Consider the following 20,728-nt stretch of genomic DNA (forward strand, 5'->3'; position numbering starts at 1 on the left):
ATGCCCACCGCTCATTGGGTCCACTTCCCCATCCCTGAGCCCCGGCAAGACCCATAGCAACTCAACTGTTTAACTATAGGGACACCATACTGTGCCTTGCAAGAGAACGCCAAACCATCCAATATCTCGGTAATACTGACTCACTTTATCCAGATTTCACTGTGGCAGTGAAAGACATGCACCATGAATTCCTGCCTTCTGAGAGCATCTTACATAAAGTAGGCATTACCTACTCCTTGCTGTATCCGGCCAAGCTCCTTATCAACTTCAATTCCAAACCGCACCATTTTAAAGACCCTAGGGTGCTACAGTGTTTTTGGAGTCTTGCCTCACCAGAGGTCGGCGCACAACATCTCCCAGGTAGTCCAGTGGTGGTTACCTCAGTGAAAATGACTAACGACTCCCTGAGATGGGTACCTGTGTGCCCACAAGATGTGGGAGGACACCAAAGGGGACGACTCTGCATTGCACCCAGGCTCGTCTGGTGTGCGCCTTGGGTGATATGGTGCTAGGCCTCACAGAATTGGCTCGACCCCAACGGACCCTTCTCAGCATTACTCTGGCAGCATCGTGTTTCTTTGCTGCCCTTCCCTTTCGCCCACCTCAGCCACCCAGCCGCTGAACGACTGTGGTGTTCGCAGGACTCTTTTGGCACCCACCAGGAATGATTCCCTTCAACCTATTTGCAAGTTGGAATGTTCTAAATCTGGGGGATGGGTATTCATTAGTCATGAGAGTTGAAGTGGGTGGATGGTGGGTGTTGACTGGTAGGTTCACTGTTTTTCTGTATGGTACTCTTCCCCATTTGTCACATAGACCCTGCTTGCTGTTAGCACACCAGTTGCTCGGGGACTGCGCGCAGGAGATGGACATTGTATTCCACACAACATAGTATGTCCACCATTGAATGCCTTACCTGGAATGTTTGGAGTCTAAGTGATCAACACATAACCTCCTTGAAACTTGCGCACCTCAAAAGACATTGCGTAGACATATGTTTATTTCAAGTGTTACTCCTGACTGTGGCGCGCCGCTTCTACCTGCATGCGAGTTGGATTGCAGAGGCCCATGTCTCGGTCTACTCCAGCTATGCCCTTGGAATGGCCATTCTAATCCGTGAAGGGCTCCCATGGTGTACGCACGAGTTGGTATAGGACTCACAGGGCAGGTTTGTTATCCTGGTTGGAACTTTGCAAGGACACCAAATTACACTCACTTCTATATATGGACCGAATGTGGATGAGCCAGACTTCTTCGTCTAAGTCTGGCGCCTGACAGCCACCACAGGTCCCAGGACGGTACTTTGGGGAGGTGATTTTAATGTGATATTGGACGACTAAGCGGATCGATCCAGTAATACTCTGCAGCCCCATCCAGAAGCCTCCACACAACCGCACAAGCTTATGTCGGGTGGTGATCGTACCAACATTTACGAGTTCAAACACGGCACCAGTACCTAAGGTATGAGCATCACTTCCACCCACAACACCTGGTCCAGAATGGACTGCTGGTTGATCACCAGAGATGCAACCACATAGACCACACAAGGTGCTCCCCCCCAAATGCCCTCAGGACCAACTGTTTAAAACAGAAATCCGGTCAGTCATACTCGAGTACTTTGAACATTATGTCTCCTCTTTCAGTTTCCCCTTCATGTTGTGGGAGGCCTTCAAAGTGGTCATTCAGGGAGCAGGCATTGCCAAACAAGCTGGAGTGCTTTGGACCATCCACAGGTAACTTTCCTGATTAGAGAAGGATATGCGCTTACTTAAAGAACACTTCTTCGAAACTGCAGACACTGCCATGTTTGTATACCTCAATACCAAGCTTGCATAATATGAGGAGGCACTTAGGCAGACGCATTACCTTAGTAGGGAAGCAGTTGCACAGTTTTATGAAGAGGCGGGCAAGAGCTGGCAAAAAAAATTGCTGACCTCCTCTGTAAGCCTTGGTCCACCGACCAGGTTGTGGAACTCATAGAGGATAACGTTCCACACGAGCCCTGACGCCATCTGACATACAGTGATAATGTTCCAAATGACTTGTATGCGGCCTCACTGACTCATAATCCTTGCGCTTTGACTTTCTTCTTTGACACAATACAACTACTTTGGCTTGATAATGCACATCAGTTCTACCTGAATGCGCCTTTTACCACTTAAGGTTTCATACAAATAATTCAGGGTTTGCCTTGAGACAAGCCTCCTGGTCTACACAGGCTTACGGTTATCTTCTTTAAAGAACATACCTCCATTCTAGCACCCCACCTCCTGGCGATGTATAAGAAGTCCATGTAGTATGGCATATTGCGGCCTTCCCTCCGCGAGGAGCAGACCATGACTATATTAAAGCCTGACATACCCTGAAGTTGCTGTGATTCCTACAGACAAAAAGATATTGGATACGTCCACGGCCTCTCCCTCCTCACACTGCTCCCGCACATCATCTGCCCTGATCAGTCCGGTTTTTTGCTTGGCTGCTTGACTCCGCATAACTTGCACACCATATTCACACTTCTTCCCATAACTGACCCCCCAGCTTAGCACTGTGGCAATCGTGCTTAACGTCATTAAAGCCTTTTCACTTCCAATTTCTGGCCGCATCGGGATAGGCGACCAATTCCTGCACCTTATTAAACTGCTTTACAGGCAACCCCTTGTTCATCTTCAAATCAATGGCGTGGTCAAATCCTTTTTCTAGTATCCCGGGGCGCTGGGTAGGTTTGCTCACTCTCGCCCATACTCTTCGCCATCGTGATGGAGCCTCTGGTAGCCAGGTTGTGGCAGCACCACTCACAATGTGGGCTGGACTTCAAGCCGAAGCGAGTCCTGGTTTACATTATGCGGACGACATTACCCTGTATGTCTACAACCCAAGGAAATCATTTATTTTGGCAGACTTGCTGGGATTACAATCAAATGGTCAAAATCCATTTAATTCCCGCTCACCCCGGGTACGCTGCCCTTTGTTTCTGAATACTCCCACTGTGGGCGACAGAACCGGCCTGCTACCTGGCCGTCTGGCTCAGCAGGGACATGGACAAACCCTGGAGAGCCACTACAGTAAACTCATTATGTGGCCAGAGGACCGAGTGCCAGTCTGGATGCAACTGCCGCTGTTCATAGTTGGAAGGATTGCAATGGCCAAATGTTAGATGTTAGTGTTCCCTAAATTCTTTTATTTATTCATCAATGTCCCATTCCCCCTAACAGCCCTTTTCCGCAAGTGTCTCCGGTCTAATTTGTTTGCCCTGTTGAGAGCAGGCACCAACAGGGTCCATACCTCCCAGGTTGACTGGGAGGTATGGACCCTTGTGTTTGAGCACGGTGGTCTATGTGCCCCTGACATGGACCTTTACCACTACTGTGCCCAAGCACAGTTTGCACACTTCTGGCTACATGCCAATCGGTTTCAGCCTCACACTGCTCCTGAGCACGATCATAGACCCCCTGCTGTTGAGTGGTGCCCTTTGGCTACCCCCCAAGGAACCTAAGACTGTGATCGAAACAGTGGCTTGCAAAACAGGGGCATGGGACAGGTTAAGATTGCGTGCAGGCCTTGACTGCCTGTATGCATCAAATTTACTGTTTGCAGGACATCCGCTGCTCTCTGCCCTCACTTACACCAGTACCTGCCAATGATCTTCCCAAATTATAGGTTTAGGTTTATTTGCTTCAAATACATGCTTATTCACTTCAAATTGCTACATATAGTATACTGTACTCCAGCTCAGTGACATCAAATTGGACTTGTGGATAACCCTGCTGCTTGCGCTTTGCACACTGCATCTTTCCTCCACGTGGCCTTGGAATGCCCCACTGTGGTACGATTCTGGCCCGGAGTCTTTGACTCATTTGAACTGATCACCAATCATGTTCACCAATGCTGGTCCTTAGTGGCCCCACTGGGGTATGTGAAGGATACTCCCCGGGGACATGGGAGTTGACCACCATCCTGTTACTGCTGGCTAAGTACAGGGTTGCCATTCACTGGGGCAGAAGCCCAGCTCCTCAGCTAAAACACTAGTTGGGGAATGCTACCCATAGCCAGGAACAACTTAAGACATTCTGGAACTTGATGCCAGTGTGATCACGCCAAAAGGACATATGGACCCGCTGTTACCTACTTAGCCATGCTGCCAGCCACGCCTCCTCGATGTCCAGCCGGAGCTCAGCCTAGAATTGATTATGTGAACGTGTGTCCTGAACTGGGACTGCCCCAGCAACCCCCCTGAGTGTGACGTCATGCTATCTGTCATGCTATCTGGGCCCTGATTGATATGTGAGGCTGTGCATAATCAGAACTGTGCTTGTTGTGTGATCGGGTCCCCCTCTTTGTTGTTATGTAGCATGTGCAATGTTGTAGTATTAAAAAGCTTAATTAAAAAAAGAATTGTTAAGGCTTTACCTTGTGTCTCCGTAGGACACTTATCTTTGGATGTCACTGTGCTTAATAAAAACAAATAAAATGAAATAAAAATTGCAAGGCTGGAAAATTGCGGTTTCATGATGTAACGTTATTGGCATTCAAAGTCAATTGTTATGAACCAATATTTCTGACATATTTATTTATATATTTTAATTTTTTATTTATTTTGTGTTTTATAGAGTGCGAACTTGACCCATTTAGGGTATAAGAGCGCTTTACAGGAATCATGGGATTGTACAAAAAGACGTAGAATTACAAGAGTAAAAAATCAATAAGAAGGTGGCGGGGTGCAGAATACATAAGAGATAGGACACGTATTTACAGATTACATGTACAATTACTCAAGATAAGACCACAGGTTTCTTGGTGGGGTGACTAGGAAATCCGAAGGGAGGCCATAGCCAGACGTATATCAGGGTCATAGTGGTGGTTGCAGGCAAAATTTAAACAAGGAATTGACCCATAAGGAAGGTTTGGTGTCTTTTTAGAAGCGAGACAGAGAAGGGATTCTTCTGATGGCGGGTGGGAGAGAGTTCCATATTCTCGGAGTGGCACCAGAGAAAGCACGATTGTATGTTTTTTTTTCCGGAAGCGAGCAGGTTGCAGCAGGAGTTCTCTGCGGACCGGTAGTTTTTGATACCTCCAGACACCACAACTTTCCGTGCAAGGTATGCAGGGGAGTTTGAGTATAAAGCCCTGTGCGTAATGCAAGCTAGTTTAAGCTCTATTCTTGCCTCAAGAGGAAGCCAATCAGAGCTTTCATGCGTGGGGAAATGTGGTCGAATTTTCTTGTGCTGGTAAGTAGCCTGGCGGCCGCATTGAGGCAGGCTTTTAAAGGTGCCAGGGAGATCTTGGGTAAACACGAGAGGGTAGAACAGCCATACTCCAGTCTAGAGATGACTAGTGCTTGGACTGTCATTTTTAGGTTGAGAGCATCGAGGAAGAGTTTCAATTTCCTTTGGTAGCTCAGGGGGAATCTGGCTGATTTGGCCATCGAGTTGATGTGGTCCCGCATGTTCAAGTTCCTGTCCAGGGTGATTCCCAGGGATTTGGTTGAGTCCACGATGGTCGTGGGAAATTTAAGGCTGAGATAGCCTTGATCTATTTTTGCATCTCAGGGTAGGTTTTAGGAAGGGAAATTAGGAGAAATTCTGTTTTCTTTGCATTGAGTTTGAGTTCATTGGAGGCAAGCCATTGGACAGTCAGTTTCAGGGCTTCGTTCAGGGAGAGGATCTCCTCGAGAGATGAAGTTTTGATGTAGATCTGAGTGTCCTCAGCATACATATGGTAGGAGATGTTGGCAGTGCATAGTACTTCGGCAAGTGGTTCAAGGTAAAGGTTAAAGAGGGTGGGGGACAGGGTTGATCCTTGGGGGACTCCAACCGTGACCTGGGTGGGAGCAGATAGGTTGCTGTTGATTAGGAATCTCTGTGATCGATTATGGAGGAAGGACCTAAACCATTCTAGAACAGAGCCTTCCAATCCCATCCTAAGTTTGAGGCGTTCAAGTAGTTTTTCATGGTTGACTGTGTTGAAGGCCAAGGATAGATCTAGGAGGATTACGAGACATGTTTTGCCTTGGTCAAGGGCTTGGAGGGCATCATCAACGATGTGGAGCATGGTGGTTTGATGTGCTGACTTAGCTGTTGTTGCACACACTTCTCCATCACTTTGGCTAAAAGGGGGATGTTGGTGATGGGTCTGAAGGTGCCGGGGGAAGCAGAATCTAGTGACTGCTTTTTCAAAATGGGGAGGACTTGGCCGGCTTTCAGAAAGTCAGGCACCAATCTCTGCCGGAGAAAGGCGTTAATTATTGCAGTCCAGCTAAGAAAATGGATTGGGCAACAGCGGCTAGGCAGTTGGAGGGGAGCCGGTCATTAAAATGGTTGTTCGGGTTTAAGGTAGACAGGATTTTAGAGATGGAGAAACCAGGAAGACGGTCACCCAGGCACTCGTCACTAGCCAACTGGACTACGGAAACACCCTCTACGCCGGAACCACAGCCAAACTTCAGAAAAGACTCCAACGCATCCAGAACGCCTCCGCACGACTCATCCTGGACATCCCCCGACACAGCCACATCTCCAGACACCTGAGAGACCTGCACTGGCTCCCCGTCAGCAAGAGGATCACGATCAGACTCCTCACCCACGCACACAGGGCTCTCCACGACCTGGGCCCCAGGTACCTCAACAACCGCCTGACCTTCTACACTCCCACCCGCCAGCTACGATCCACCAGCCTCGCCCTCGCCGCCGTTCCACGCATCCGCAGAGCCACCACCAGAGGAAGATCCTTCTCCTACCTGGCAGCCAAGACATGGAACTCCCTCCCCATCCGCCTCCGGCTGACCCAGGACCATCTATCCTTCAGGAAGCAACTCAAGACCTGGCTCTTCGAGCAGTAGCAGACCCCTCCCCCCCAGCACCTTGAGACCCCTCCGGGTTAGTAGCACGCTATACAAATGCTATGATTGATTGATCATAGACTTTGAAGTCGGTCCAGTCAGCTTGATTTTTAGGTGAAATCTGTGGAGGGCGTTGGGGCACGAGGAGGCAGGTCTGGAAGGAGTTGAGAATATGTGGTGGGACTAGGTTGGTTTCCTAAGGCTATGATTTTGTCAGCAAAGAAGAAAGAGAATTCCTCGGAGGATATTGGGGACTTGTTTTTTTTGCTGATGTTTTGGCCAATTTATTAGATTGGTGTTTGACCAGTTCGAGGAGATTGCGGGGTCTGTTCTTGGCCTTCTCTAGTTCAGACCTGAAGAATTCTTTTTTTGAATTGAGGATTTTCCTGGTGTAGGCATTTCTGGTCTGGCGGAGAAGATTTAGATGTGCGGCAGAGGGGTGCTGCCTCCAGATTCTTTCAGATTGCCGGAGGGATCTCCTCTCATTGTTGAGGGATCCCGTGAACCAGGGGTTTCTGTCTTTGATTTGGGTTCTTTTCAGTTTTAGTGGGGCAAGATCATCCAGAATGTTCGATATAGTTGCAGAGTAGTGATCGTTGAGGTCACTGACCGTTGTGTTATGCACGGGGGGAGGTCAGATTTGCAGCGAGCCTCAAGTTTCCTATGGTCCAGGTTCTTGGTGTCTCTGATCCAGCGTTTGGGGATCACCGTTTGCGGTGCCCTTGTCTTGTGGGTGCCGGGTAGTAGGAAGGTGATGGCGTGGTGGTCAGACCAGTCACACAGGTCTATAGAGATAAACCTGACTGCTGATTCTTTGGAGATGTTCCAATCAAAAGTGGCTCCTTTCGAGTGTGTTGGGAGGGCACAGGTTTGGGTCAGGGCTTACTCAGCCAGGAGGTCTTTGATGGCGTTTACATGTGGATCCTTGGGATCATTCCAGTGCAGGTTAAAATCACCAAGGAAAATATCTTTGGTGTTAGGGGAAATCTTAGCTGTGATTATTTCCATGAGGTGGTCAGTGAAGGAGTCGTTCATGCCTGGGGGGTGGTAAAAGATGTGCAGGTTGCACAGTTGGGTGGAATTGCTGCAAATAGCGAGGGCGAGGTATTCGCAGGATTCAGTGGTATCCGATAGGGGTTCCGTGACAAGAAGGTTAAAGCGGTAGGTGCAGGCGATATACATATGATCTACGCTTTAATTGAACTAAAATGTTTACCAGTTCAGAAAAATTCCAACTACTGACTTGTGGTTAAATTCATGAATTATTTAAAGGAGTACGACACTTTTATAAGAAAATATTGTTCAAGAGTGTTAAGTCTCAAATAGTTCTAAGAAAAGGCTAAAGGTCCACTGTCTAGATCAGCAATAGCATTATCAAAAATCATAAGGAATACTCTATCAAGCGCCTACAGCAGTTGGTGAATAATGGGTTAACACTGTAGATCTGAAATCATTTCTTTCTCCCAACATATTAAAACATTATAGAAACAGGAAATCGTCAGTACATTATAAACTGAACAACATGCCCTATTCACGGTGTCCGTTACTGATGGAACTCGCAGGTGTGGCAGAGAAGTCTGAAAACTGTACAGCATTGTTTTAGGACCTGAGAAAACCTTTACCATCCCCTGCAAGAAAACAAAACACCAAGACAATTATTCAACTGACACGCTGTTCATTCATGAGGCAAGCAGAACCAATCCTAAGTATATTCAATTTAAAAAGAAGGAAAGTCCAGCCAGCTTGACAACTAAGCTACAGTGTTTTAAATCAAGATGCTTAACTTTTCCAAAGCATGTTATCGGACCCCCATCGCACCTGCTCAGGCTTGCATCCTTTAGAAGAGCAGTTAGGCGCTCGACCAAAGAACATGAAAATCCTGCAGGAGAGTCCTTGCAATGGACTTGGTGTCTAAGTGCTCTATAAGGGAGGCAGGCTGCCCTACAACCCATATTCCAAGTCATCAACCATCACGCTGGAAGTTAAATGTTTAGCCTGAGCAACTACACTTGTGTTTTGAGTGAACAAACAACTTTAGCCAATATGTACTGCTCTCCATTTCCCAAATAGATTATTGGCTGAAAAATGTAAAAAAAATAAAATACAAAAAAAGCACAAGTGGCACATGTTATGACTGCATAGAACAAATACGCAAATGTATGCAAATATTAATATAACTGAACACATTCTTCACTTTGCTCTTAGTGGGGACTAGGTGCGGCTTTGGATGCTGGGGAACTGACACATTTACTGACTTTGACCTTTCTGGGAAGCTTGCCTTGGAAGGGGCGGAGAGAGAGTATCACGTTTAGGATTCAAAATGCTTGGAGGAACAGGAAGAAAAGGAGGCTAAAAAACAAGTAGTGTTAAATATCACCAACCTGTAACTGCTACAGAATTTTACTAAGTCATGTTGATAGCAAAGAGAAGAAACTAAGCCACCGTCTATTTCAGAGTTAGGGTCGGGACAGGTGCACAGAAAGCTTCTGTCAGGATGAAATGGCCTAGAACTGGAGCAAAGAAGACAGATTTAGTAGCTATTTTTTACTGTTAAACCCTTTCAGACTTGGGGGAAATACAAACATAATGCCCAGGATAGAATTGTTAATGTAGGAGTAAGACACCCCAATGTTGCAGTAGCATAGAAAGTATCAAGTAGAAAGCACCAGAGATCAGTATGTTAAGGACTCAGTTAGACATAAAAAGGGCATCTGCAGTGAGAAGATCACAAGTCTGGCTGGACAATGGTTTCGCCTATGCTACTGATCCAGCTAAGCTCTCCAACAACCCTCAATACTCATCCCACTCAATCCAGGAGCAATTTAATCTTTACTCATTAGTGGGGCCCATAACACCGCGAGTCACACATTCACACACTGCACCGCTCCTGAATAAGTGAAAAAAAAGGCAAGCTGCTGGTTAGCGGGGTACCTAAGATCTATACTTTATACATCATATACACTTCAGTATTATCATCTAACCTGTTAAGAGGAAAACAATACATCAAAGTACTCTGCTATTTGATCGATGGACCAACTAATAGAAGTCAGTTGATGGCGATTAAGACCAGCCCAATCACAGTATTCCTTATAACTGTTAACATTTAATACTGTCATGACTTTATTACATTAATAAAAAAAACTTGAGTTTGAACTTTCAATATGTTATCTATTTCTTTATGAAATTAATTTAGCATATTCTCTTGACAAGCAAAACTGTAAGCATTTATTCAGTACATGTTAAGGAAGAAATCAAGTTTAGAACGCATATTACCCATCAGTCATAGGCGAATGACTGAGTCGCATTAAACAGGTTCCCAAGTTGTCTGTCTCTCTATTCTCCTCAATGCCTCCCTTCTGACATAAAATCTCTGCAATCGATCATCTTTTTTGCTACATCAAAGTTAAAGTCCAAAAATATTTCAAAGTTTCTAGCACCATAAAATTGTTCAAACCGACAGCATGTCGTGGTGCAAAATAAAATCCATGGAGCCAACTTTTCTCTCTCTTTTGCGAAAGCTCTTTTATACCCTTTTTCTCTAACTATCTAACTTAAAATCGCTCCATCACTACCTCCACTGAGTACTTGAGCACCCAAGTGAGGCGCTCGATCACTAAGGTGCCCTTTCTGTCCTCAACTGGTCCGTTGCATCCAATGGGAACACCATTGTTGAACAAGTCAAGCAGTAAAGATGAATACCTGTTGAAAGATGCAAATTTGTGCATATAACTGTGGACAGAACCAGTCTAATTAAAATACTGTCTCTAGAGGGATGCTGCGCAGTGGAACAGAGCCTCCAAAGTCACTCGAGTGGCCTTCATAAAAGCGTAATCAGGAGCTAGCTCTATTGTCCAAGAAGACAATTCTCAATACTTAACCCCAACCAGGTGGTCGATTAGGATGGCGCACCCCGAGGTGGAGGGACCGACCGCAGGGGCAGCGGCGGTCCCTCCGTAGAAATTAGGATGTGACTGCCACCCTGGCGGTCACATCCCGTATATTTTACATTGCGGCGGGTGCTGCTTTGAGCAGCACCCGCCGCAATGTAAAATATGCATGTTTCACTTTGGCATGCACAACTTGGCAGGCACCGCATAGTGCCTGCCACCTTGTGCATGCCAAAGCAGGGGGGTACCATAGGTACCCCTATGTGCACCCCCCATCCCCCAACACCCTGGGGGCCCGCAACAGGCCCCCAAACTCAAAAGACCACATGCTTTTAAACGGTGGAAAAGCCACTGTGGAAAAGCATGTTTCCGCCTGCAACCTAATATGACTGGCAGTGTCTTGCAGACACCCCCACCATATTTGCGTGCATAGACCGCGGATCAGCGGCGGACGGACTTGCCATCCGCCGCTGATCCCACCGGCATCCTAATGTCGCGGTGGGTGTTTGCAATGTCCGCGGCGGTAAATCCGCATCCTCTGGGCCGGCGGTGGCTTCCACCGGCCCGGAGGATGCGGATTCACTGCCAACATAATCGACCCCCATGTTTGGCAAGCCAGTGCTGCTCAGATATTCCTACAATTGCTCTGTGCATCTCATAGCTGCCCTGTAAAACCAACAGGACAGCGCCCAACAGAAAGGGAGCAAGTCTATGCCAGGGTCCCTGGAAGATATCACACAAATCAGGGTGCTGATGCAAAACATTTTCGGAAGTGGCCTTCCATATGAAAATCTGAAAACGTCTGCCCAGTGAGCTATGCCTTCGAGAAAGTTCACATTGTAAAATATACTTTTAAAAAACTGCTTTACGACCTTCAGAATGGGGGAGGGCCATACATAATATTTACCATTTCCCCAACAGGTCCTTAGAGCATGATTGTAATGTTTATGGTGGGAGACATGCATTCCCAATCCCATCTTGTCCACTGAAAGACAGACAGCTTTACAGATACTCAAGAGCCATCACAGCCAAAGCTGATAGGACACTGCAGGTTAGCCTAGTCAGATGCAGTACTCAAAAGACGTAATGAGGCAAGAGAATGAGTGTAGGGAAAAGAGGGGCATCCTCTTTATACTGAATTTGAGGTTATTTCCTCTGTCAAGGGAGGAGCCTTACTCAGTGTGCAGAAGAGCTTCGTTCTAACAGTCACATGGCAGAAGTGTGTACATCTCCCCTCCCAAAAACTTCTCAAGACCTGGCTATTCCAACAATCAGCTTCATAAACTAAAGACACAACCTCTGTCTAGACGCCAGTGCTCGGATGCCCATGGGTAGCTACCCGCTCTACAAATGCTAATAATAATGTGGTGTGACAAAAGCCTTTCCCCCGGATGATGCACTCCCTTGTGTGTTTCTTCTCCTCCCCAGTGGATCTTAGAATCTGCTAGGCACACTGATACTATTCACATGTCAAACTGAATCAAGAGTGGGTATTGTTGTGTCCTGCTGAACACAGTCTAGTTGTTTGCGGGATGTAAGCCTACACTTAACTCCCACCCACCACTGATGTCACAACATCACGTGACACAGTTAATAAAGAGAGCCGAGCGCACGTGCTCGAGGCTCACTAACCCACTATCCATCTGGTGTCCGTGTCGCAGTCATTAGCAGCATGGGGGCCTAGGGCCCCGACATAACATTTGGCGACGAGGAGTGGTTGTAACCCCACGAGACGCAGCCACTGCCAAAAGGGGGGAGAATGCTGCCCGTGTGAAGGTCACCCCCTGACGAGGTGGCGCCGGCCGCCGTGAGGCCCGAGGGGTGTGTGCCTTGCCCCAGTCCTAGCCGTCGATGAGAAGGTGACCGGGAGCCCTGCCGGGCGCTGCCGTGCTGCAGGAGTGCCCACGGAGAATAAGCGGACCGACCGGAGCCCACCCGTGTCGGCCGCGGCTGTGCCCGGAGCGGAGTGCTGGCCGGGCGGAGCCCACCCGCCACGGCCGCAGAAGGAGAATAGGCCCGTCGGCCAGAGGTGAGCCCAGGGGCTGTGAATGGCCCCGGGGGTCGCGCATGTCAGGAGCGATCCCCCCTTATGAGAGACTGACGCGGTGCCCACCCGCATGACCAGCGCGCCTCGTCGGGCGTGAGTGTGCCGCCAATAAACTTTAATTAAAGCAGCACCAGCGGAGCCCACGCGCGGCCTGCCTGCAGCGTCTGCTGTCCCCCGCCGCACTGCATGTGTGACGAGAGGCGGCCGCGGCGAGGGTGAAAGAATTCCAAGGAGAAGTAAAGCGGAGCCTACCCGCTATCAAAAACAGAGGCCCGTAATAAAGCACGACTCGCGGAGCCCGAACGCGGCCTGCTGGAAGCGTCCCCTCTCCCCCGACCCGCGCAGCGTGTGAGCAGAGGAGCTGCTGCGGGCGGGGAGAGTGAAAGTAATGAAGCGGAGCCCACCCGTGACCAACACAAGTGCCCCGAGAAGCGGCCGTCGGCGCAGTGGCAGGAAAGAAGAGCAGTGTGCAGCGCGGAACTGCGGCGGCACGAATCCCCCCCCCCCCCGCCCCGGGCAGAGCGTGCGTAATAAAGCTGCTGCAGCGGGGGGAGGAGAGAAAAAGTGCAGAGGAGACTGAGCGTGACCGGCAGCGTGGGAAGAGCTGGTGGGCACTAGTGCACGTCACGGAACCCACCCGCATAGTGAGCAGTGCCCCGCAGCCACCACAAGCAAGATCCCTGGCCGCAGCTCCTGCCCCTCCCCGCGCAGCATGGAAACTGTGAAGCTGCTGGCAGGAGAGGGGGCGAGAGAGCCCAGAAGGAAGCAGGACTGGCAGCCTGCGAGAGCGACTCCCTGGAATTAAATCCAAAACTCAGCAAACAAGCACAAGGCAAGCCTGCAACAACGCAGACTAAAGACTACAGCCCACACCAGTTTGCGGAAGCAGAACACTGACTAGTACAGGAAACAAGCACAAGCAAAGTGAAGGGAAAGCCTACAGAACGAGAACAAGCCTGCAGCGACGCGGACGGAGACTGAGACCAATCATCACTGCTGAGGTGACGCCCTGTGGCCATAGGTGCTCACCGCAACCGCAGGAGAGAAAAGAACCTCACGCTGGACGGCGAGGGAGAGTCAAGACGTCTACCGCAAGCAGCAAGATTCAAGGGCAACCGACTGAAAGCACGCAAGTGTACCCCGGACGCGGACAGTACAGGACAGCGCCTAACAGAGAGGAAGCCACACCCCAAAGCACCAGAAGATGTGCACGGCAAGTACCCAAGTGTGAAGAAGAAAAGTGCAATACGCACGTGAAGAAGAGCGACGACGCCAGAGGAGCTAAAGAAGCGCAAGGAACAAAGCTACACTGAAGATGTACCACAACGGTACGAAGTGAAGCACAAACTTGCAACTGCCATGCACAGTGACGTGCAATGAAAGAGTGACGCAAGATCACCACGCCAAGAAGATAAAGAGCCTCACCGGCAGCGCGCACGAGAAGTGCACCCACCGGAGAAGGTCCATGGAGCGGTGAAGTAACCCTCCGGAAACAGTAGAGCACACGAAGAGCGCAGGCGAAACTGCGCCAACGCAAAAGCACTGCGGCAGAACAAGTAGCAATCCCAACGATCGCGGATAGCGAGAAGACTCACAAAGAGGAAGCTGTCCACCCCTTCGGGTAGCAAGGAAGATCGCCCAAGAAGAAAAGGATGATCCGACCGCCCAAGAAGGAAAAGAAGAAAGCCGACTTGTCAATAGGTCGCCTGAATGCTGACACGCCATAGAGGCGCAGCGAAGGTATTCTGCCAAGAAGTCAGGATGACTATGTCCTGCCAGAAGACGTCAGTGAACTGAGAGATCAGAAGACCCGGAGAGACGGACGCAACACCAACAATAACTGGAAGTAATAGGAGGAAAGAAGATCGTAACGACCGGTCCAGTCACCGAAGAAAGGAGAGAAGACAGTGTCCTAAAGCCAGGACAAGACCAGAGGGAAACAGGCGGAGTGCACGCTGCTTGAATAAGCCTGGTCAGGAAGACAAAGACAGAAAGGTGACCGCACCATGTCGTGAAAAGGAAATGAAGTAAGAAGTCATGTGGCACGAGGCCATCAAGAACAACTTCTGGAAAAGGTGAAGAAAGGTGTAACAAGTCCACACACCTACAAGAAGAAGAAGAGGTGACACACCACAACATCGTGTACAGTGACCCGCACGTCCAGGAGAACACTGATAGCACCAGGAACAGAACAGGCACTTATTCACAAGACCCCGATGACCAGTCGACTGCAGGAGAGCACAGGCCGGACCATTGGCATCACCCACCTTTGGGATTGAGCGGAAACCTGGAAGCGGAGGGAGCTCAGATGGCCTGAACAAGGAGAACTGACCAATCCACACCAGCCCAGAGATCCAAGGGGCAAAGGCCTCAGGGACTCAGGGACACCGGTGGCAGAGGGTCCCGACACGAGAGATGGATCCATCGCCGTCTCACCTGCACGTCCCAGGGAGAAGAGGAACTTGTGCGCAAAGGCAGAAGTCAACAACTACCCTTCAGGTGGAGCTACGGACTTTGTGAGGAAGTACCCTCATTGTCTCCTCCATTCACACGCAGACTGTAGAGTTGGAGCAACGCTGTGGAAGAATACCTGGCCCAGTGGAAACCTGATGAAAAGGGCCTCCGGGACATCTCGTGGCAGGAGAACACCCAAGAGAGGGGCGTCCTAGTGAGAAGAATGTCCTTCAAACACTCCATCCTTTGTAATGTAAAGCCAAGCTGCCTACAGTGAAGAAACCGACGGACCAGTAGAAGACAACATCCTTCAAGTCTAACATCTGGTCATTCTGTTTGGCGTCACCCTCAAAAGCAAGATCTCAGTGGACTGACCGACGCACTTCCAAGGCGCAAGTCCAGAAGAGCACGCCCACCGAGAACCAGGACGTCGAGCGCAGAAGAAATAATATTTCAGCAGCAATTTCCATCGTCGTCATCAAGCAAGCAGCTGAAGAGACTCAGTGTAAATTTGTAATTACTGTATATTTATGTACTTCCTCCCACAGGTTCAGACTTTTGTCTTTCCTTAATTTTTGATTAAATTTTGGGAGGAATGTTGTGTCCTGCTGGACACAGTCTAGTTGTTTGCCGGATGTAAGCCTACACTTAACACCCACCCACCACTGATGTCACGACATCACGTGACACAGTTATTAAAGAGAGGCTCACTAACCCACTATCCATCTGGTGTCCGTGTCGCAGTCATTAGCAGCATGTGGGCCTAGGGTCCCGACACAACAGGTATTCTGGGTGCGGGGGTCGGGGGGGAAGCCTGAAGGGTTAAAGTGATCCTAGCTCACATCCCTTAAACAATATACAAGAATAAAAAAGTGTGCTGTCCCGAAGACAAACGAATGTCAAAGAAAAACCCTAGAGGTAAGTAATTTTTTTGGCATAACTAATAAAAACCAGTGTAGTACATAAATCATAAGAATGCATAATAGTGCATGGTTAAAGTGAATAAAAACATGATGAATAAAACACTTTGCATCAATTAAAATTACTTTAAAACATTTTAAAAACGCAAACTAGTCTGCTAAAAATAAACTATGTGCAAACAATGCAATTATATGAGCCAGATGTACCGTATTATCAGTGTTCCAACTGTCGGTCTGGTGATGGGTCAGTAATCACCCGAGAGAATGTTCCAGAATGTGCAAAGTGCAGTGGCCCGCTGAGAAGAGGATGATTCACAGTCAGCATTGTCCTTGAGAAGGGTGATACTGGTGGGCCAAGTTCAGAAAGTGCCAAGTGCAGTGCATCCTTTTGAGATAACCCTCAGTGTCGGTGCTGCCCCTAAGAGCAAAGCGTATGGACCTGATTCCAGATGGACATAGGAGAACGAGGATGCTGGGCTATCAGGTGCAAGGGCTGCAGTGTGCAGGCTGGCTCGGTGCATTTTCTTTTCCACCAGCACAAGAAATTATACCAGCCTGAAGTTTAACTGTGGGCTCTCAGGCTTCAAGCAGGCCAGCACTGCCTGTCTCCGGGTGTTAATCCCTCTGTAGTTAAAATGAGATTTGAGCAGCCGATACCTTTCCTTCATCAGCTCTTTGCAAATGCATAGCAAGTGCAGTAGGTCCTCTGTTCCTTTGCTGCATAAGCGGCTAGAGGATGTGTTTGACTCCCTCTGCCAAGGTGGAAGATGCAGAGCAGTCAGGATTATCCCCAGGCGGTGTTTCGGAAATAAATCCCTAGAGGTGGATTTTAGCATAAAGTGAAAAATAGGTGCTTATCCCTACACTTTTGAGTATATGTTGTGCTACTGCATATTTACAGTTCACTGTAGGGAAGCATCCTTTATCAGATACACAAACCTTCGACCACTGAAGGGGCATGGTTCATCATCAGGCTGTGCTCCTCGCTGGGAGGGCGCTGCAATACCCAGCTGGCCTTTACAAGGTGGCTGTTTGCCAGAGTTCCTTTAATACTCTGGATGCAAAGTATTGTACTGCATTAGACTGGAGCACAGGATTAAAAAGTGGTAGATTGGAGAAGTCGCCACAGCCTTTGTTTACTAACACCATAGTAAACCTAATACGCTCCTAAGAAGGTTCAGAGTAAATAAACCTACACTGCGACTGCCCAGTCTAGTTTTCTTCCAAATCTTTCACTGCAGATGGCAAGCCATCAAAATCAAAGGTAATTTTCCGAACTGGCTCGAACGACCAAAGCAGGAGCGGAGCCATGATAACATTCGTCATGTAAATAATACAGCAAATGTGACGCAAACATACAATACAGATGCTTTCATATTAAGAGGAGGATATTTCTTGTTCTTGTGCTTCTTTTTAGTACATGAAATTATATCACTGCATTGACATTCAGTGATAGTTTTAAACATAAACGTTTACCCACCTAAAATGCTGTCAACATTGCTATGTACCTTAAGCTTTCAAAGTCCAGGAGTCTTCCTACAGGAGTAGAAACCCTGGCGCCCTCAGCTCTTTTCCTCTCCAGCATCCTAGAAAAAGAGGAGCTGGCAGGTCCGCCGGGTCCGCGATTGGGAGAGCGACCTAAGAACCTGGAAACGCCCGTGAGGGTCTATACAGCGGCTCTATGCTCAGCGGCTCGATGCAAACGGCTCCCCAGCCGCATTTACACAAGGCATCCAATTACATAGCCTGGCAAGAAAACCAACAAGTCAGCCAGCAGAGCTCCATGTTTTTCGGCTCCTTCAGCTTTTAGCATTCTGCATTTTCGGCGTATTTTTGGACGGCGGTTCAGGCGGTTCCGCATCTTACTCGAGGACCGCCAAGGTGAGGTTCACCATTGCTGGGGGACGGAGCAGGCAGCATCACCTGAGGCTACACGGAGGCGTGGTTCTCCGTAGCCATCCCCGCAACTAACTTTGAAAGCTTAAGCAAAACCCCAATGCCAGGATAGACAGTGGAAAAAGACTGGAAGGCTTTTCAGGCTGTATGCGGAGGAAACTGAGGAGGCACTCAGTACAAGAGTTACAGGGTAGTAAAAGGTTTTCCTTTTTTTAATTTTTAAAGATGCTTAAAGACGCTTTTTCCTTTTGAAAGAGGACATCGGGACTTTTGGAAAAGGACTGGTCTGTGCTGCTGGCTGTATGCACACAAGTTGAAGAGGCATTGAGGCATTGAGGCCAAAAGGTACGGAGCAGCTAAAGCTTGAAGGTGGAAGGTGGTGGGAAGCACTTGATTTTTCAGTATGAAGTATATTTGTTTAGCCCCCTGAACCTTATATTGAAATCTCGGAACAGTGGGTGCTGTTAGGAGACACCCGGACAGATTGCAGGGGTAACAAGAAGGCCAAAGGGAAAAAATGGGTAGACATCTCAAACATTCCAATGTAGTTGCCAAAGTTGATTCAGCAGCAGGGCTGAAAGCCTAAACTCGCTTAGCCCAGGCAAAGACAACAGCACGCATAGCAAGAAAGGACTATGGCACTAATCCCCACAGCTCTAATAGCTTTGAAAGTTCAGAAGAAGGGATGCCTCCCTCTCTGTCTCAGGAATCGGTAGAAGATGGTACTACAGAGGCACCTAACTCGATTGAGGTTTCAACATCATCAGCTAGGCAATGGCAAGACACCCCAACAGTCGATGGTCATAAAAAGGAGTTAAAAGGTGCAAAGGAATTTCCTCTTTTTTTTAAAAAGGTGTCCCTACTTCCTCCTCCCAGATCAACTACAAAAGCATCAAAAGAGCCACCGGAGACCACAGGCAATTCTCCAGCAGGTCTTGTACAGCACTTGTTGACATCACAATGTGCCCAGTTGCCTGGACAGGCTCCATCTTCACCTCCTAAGAAAACCCTTATAGTCCAGGATCAAGACCAGAACCAAAACAGGGGGCTCCCTTCAGCATCATTAACTTTGGCAGAAAAGAATGCTCGTATCTTGCCCAGTCAATTATACTTCCATCGCAAGTCAACAAGACACCATAAAGAGCGGCACAATATTCTTCACCACTACAGGACCTAGCGCAATCCCAGTCTTCACTTCGATCTCAGTCTCAGTCTCAGTCTCCGGTATGGGGGATAACGCCAGGCGATGACTCTCAGGAAACTAAAAACGTATCCACTGAGAATTTGGACCAGGGCGGGACAGCATTACAAATCAACAGTAACACTTGGGTAGAAGAACCCTTTACGCATCAGATGGACATAAGAGACCTGTTGAACCTAATTCTGGAAGAGGTTAGGGAAATGAAAAAAATCACAAAAACTCGAGATTGCCTCTTTACATCAACGATTAGGCAAAATTGAAGAATTAATGGCATGTTTCCATATCAAATTGCAGGAAGCTGAAACCAGAATCTTACTGCTCGAATATCAAATGAATGAGATGCTCGGGAAGGTGAATGAAGCAACCCAAAACAAAAGTTTTTGGGAAAATAAGTTGGAGGAACTCGAGAACCATTCTCGGAGGTCGAACCTTCGCATAGTGGGGGTCCCTGAAGGAATTAAAGGGACCCAAACTCTTCAGTGGGTCAATATGTTTATCAAACAAAAAGTTCATTCCGAATTTGAAGGAGACTTAACCATTACAAGGGCACATCGAGTTCCCGCTCACCCCTTCCCAAACTCAACGATACCACAAACAATTTTGCTGAACTTTGCAGGCTTTTGTGTTAAGGAGCATATTTTAACTAAGGCGATTTAGCAGAGACAGTTTGTTGTAAATAAAACCTCCAAACGTCGAATATTTTCTGATATGACAGCTGTGGCAGCTTGTAGACGAAAGAATTTGTAAAGATGCTTTGTCTATTTAAAGCTCAGGGTGCCCAAGCATCTACAGGACAATAGTTTAAGCTGCGTGTTTTGGTTAAGGGGAAGTTCAGTCTTTTATCAAATTTGGAAGAGGCCCAGGGTCTATTGAAAGAAATTTCGTATGGATCTAGAACCTGACCTAATATTAAAGAAAGCTCTAGCTCTTTATCGGCTGGGGGCAGCGGGGTTACACAGGGTGTAGCACCAAGACACCCATGAGGTTAGTAGGGTGGGTTGAAATGTGGTTAGCGGGGTTTTTTCCACATTTGTTTCGGGGGCTTCGTTTTGGGGGTTGGAGGGAGTGTGAGTTCTTCGGGGGCACAAGCGGTAGGAAAAAGAGTAGGAAAAAGAGCTGCAGCAAAAGGGGCAGATTGTGGTATATATAGATATTTGTTTTTGAGCAAACTAGAAATTTATCCTAGAAATAGAAATAGAAATCACTAGTAACTGCAAGATGCTGTCAGTCAATGCCAATGGAATGCTTAACAAACAAAAATATGGCGCACTCATTAGGTGGCTTGCCTCGTTTAATCCTCATGTTCTGTTTTTTCAAGAGACTCATTTAAAAACGAATTCCCCTAAACTATATTTACCTAGAGTTTTTTCAGATGATATTTTTGCGTCAGCAGGCCTAGCTATGTGTAGGGTTGCTATTATTTTTTCCCACAACTTGCTATGGGAATTTGAACAAATTCAGAGGGATACACAGGGTAGGTGGTTATGG

The sequence above is a fragment of the Lissotriton helveticus genome, chromosome 3_1 (genome assembly GCF_964261635.1).
Source record: "Lissotriton helveticus chromosome 3_1, aLisHel1.1, whole genome shotgun sequence".
Lineage (NCBI taxonomy): Eukaryota > Metazoa > Chordata > Amphibia > Caudata > Salamandridae > Lissotriton > Lissotriton helveticus.